Source organism: Benincasa hispida, chromosome 9, assembly GCF_027475165.1.
Source record: "Benincasa hispida cultivar pf3 chromosome 9, pf3_genome.v1.1, whole genome shotgun sequence".
Taxonomy (NCBI): Eukaryota; Viridiplantae; Streptophyta; class Magnoliopsida; order Cucurbitales; family Cucurbitaceae; genus Benincasa; species Benincasa hispida.
The window spans coordinates 65,405,919-65,408,890 of record NC_143486.1 but is presented as its reverse complement, the minus strand read 5'-3'; positions in this window follow the sequence as shown (position 1 = coordinate 65,408,890).

Genomic DNA, 2,972 nt, shown 5'->3' with positions numbered 1-2,972 from the left:
TTTTTTGTCAACTATAACAGTTGAAAAAATCATAATAAATATATTGATGCGTTCTGAAGATTTAGTTATTCTTGAACCTGAAAATAATGGAGATAGTGACATTGACGTTGAAGTTGATGAATTATTTGGAAACGACAGTAGTGGTGAACATGATCTTGAGTTGGTACTATCGGAAATGTTCACCCAAATAGATTGAGAAATTAAAAATTCAACGTGTGAACTAGGGTATACTTTGGAAGAAAGGAATATAGGTGTAGATAACTGTAGTTCAATACAAAAAGGAATGTTGTTTAATACCAAAGAAGATTTACAGCTTGCTATAAAAAATATTGTGTGACAGAACACTACGAAATTGTCATAGTGGAATCAAATCAGGATCTTTGGTATGTTAAATGTAAATCATGGAGTGACGGTTGTGATTGGAGGTTACGACCATGTCGACATAAAACTCATGGGATGTTCGAAATCACCAAACTTCAAGGAGAACACTCATGTTTGTTTTCAGAATTGACACAGGATCATTTACAGCTTGATTCAAATTTCATGAGTATTGAAATTCAAAATTTGGTTAGAGCTAATCCTGGAGTACCTATGGCCCTACTCCAAGAAGCCATTAAAAAATAATATGGCTATAATGTCAATTATAGACGGGTGTGGCAAGCCAAGAGAAAAGCGTTGATTGTTGTGTTTGGTGATTGAGAGAAATCATATTCGGAGCTTCTGTATTGGTTGAGTGCTCTTGTTCATTACAATCCAGGAATACGAACAGATTGGTTTTTCCTTCCCTCTGATGTTCCAGATACGACTATTTTTGGACGAGTTTTTTGGTCTTTTGGTCCAAGGGTTCAACCATTGTAGGCGGAAAGTATAAGGAAAAATTATTGACATCCTTATCTATTGATGCAAACGGACATATATTTCCCCTTGCTTTTGCTATCGTTGAAGGTGAAAATTCGTCTAGTTGGTCATAGTTTTTGTGGGCATTACGTGAATATGTTACCCAAAGAGAGGGTATTTGCTTGATTTCTGATAGACATAAGGGCATTCTTGCTGCAATTAATAATGAAGAAATTGGTTGGAGTGAACCTAGAGCGTACCATCGATATTGTCTTCGCCATGTTGCTAGTAATTTCAATACAAAATACAAATCAAAGAAACTAAAAAATTTGGTGTTTAAGGCCAAAAATCAACACCAAAGGCGTAAGTTCATTCGGTACATGAAATAATTGAAACAATTGCACCTTGAATGTCCTGAATTTTTTTTTTAGAATTGACTTGGAAAAATGGACACAGCCACACAACGGTGGGTACCGCTATGGGTGGATGACAAGCAATGCAGCTAAATGCATGAACGGTGTTTCCAAAGGTGCTAGAATGTTACCAATTACTTCTTTGGTTAGGCTAACATTCTATCGCACGATACTGTATTTTGAATGCTAGAGACAAGAAATCAGTGAAGCACTCAATCGTGGGACATATATATAGATATGCCCTAAAAAAACTGAAAAGGTGGGAAAAACGAGCATCGACACATACGATGACATCCATTAATAAGGAAAGTCAAACTTTCAAAGTACAAACTGGCATAAATATGATTTCTCCCTATAAAGGACAACACACCCAAGTTTTGAGCTTGAAAGAAGGGACATGTTCTTGCAATAAGTGACAATCATTCAAGATTCTATGCTCTCATGTAATTGCAGTTTGTAATTACATGCGTATGACATACCTACCACTTATTGATGAATGTTACAAATTGTCCAATTTCAAGCGTTGTTATGAAGGCCGCTTCCATCCAATTCAACACCCAGATTATTGGCCAGAATTATCATTTATAGAAGTTCGTCCAAATGCGGACTTACTAAGAGAACAAGGTTGGCCAAAAAGTATGTGCATTCATAATGAAATGGATTGGAGAGAAGCAAGCCAAAAGGTGCGATGTACAATTTGCAAAAGAGAAGAACATAACAGACACACTTGTCCACAACGTACACTGGGTGCTTCGTCATCTTCGGGTCATTAGGTGTATTTTTTTTTTACTTGTATATTTTATATACTTAGTATTCTTTATGTACTTATATTTTTCATGTAATTGTATATTTTATGTATTTGTATTGTTTATGTATTTATATTTTTCATGTAATTGTATATTTTATGTACTTGTATTCTTTATATACTTATAATTTTCATGTAATTGTATATTTTATGTACTTGTATTCTTTATGTACTTATAATGAATTTATTTTATGTAATTGTATTTATTTTATGTACTTTTTATGTATCTTTTATATTATGGATTTTATTATGTAATGTAATTTGAACTTTTTAGGTAATGGAGCCTGGTCCTTCTAATCTTGTACAATTGTACCAATAAAATACGCATAGTTCATAGATAGTATGGGATAGTTCTTCCACTGTAGTGTTGAGTTGTCGGAGAAGGGAGGCGACTGCACAACATACTATCCCATTTGATCACCACATTGTTCCATATGTTCAGCAGACAGGTTTTCTTGGGGTTGCACAAATTGGTTTCATCCAGCTTGATTGGCACCTTATTACTGCTCTAGTTGAACGCTGGAGACTAGAAACCCACACATTTCACCTGCCTTGTGAGAAATGTACGATTACGTTGCAGGATGTTGCCATATAATTTGGGTTACAAGTGGATGGGCAACCATTGACAAGTTCACTACAGTATAACTGGAAGAATGTTTGTGAAGAGCTTTTAGGTGTTCTACCAGAGGATCTGAAGGGATCAAGATTGAGTATCCCTTGGTTGGCGTCCTAGTTTTCAGAATTACCTCTCGATGCTGACGACATCAGCGTACGTAGGTATGGACGAGCATACATCCTGCAGCTTATTGGAGGATTTTTATTTGCTGACAAGTCAGATACTCTGGTGCATCTCATGTTCCTCCCACTATTGTCCGATTTCAAGCATGCTGGTACGTACTTGTGGGGTGGTGCATGTT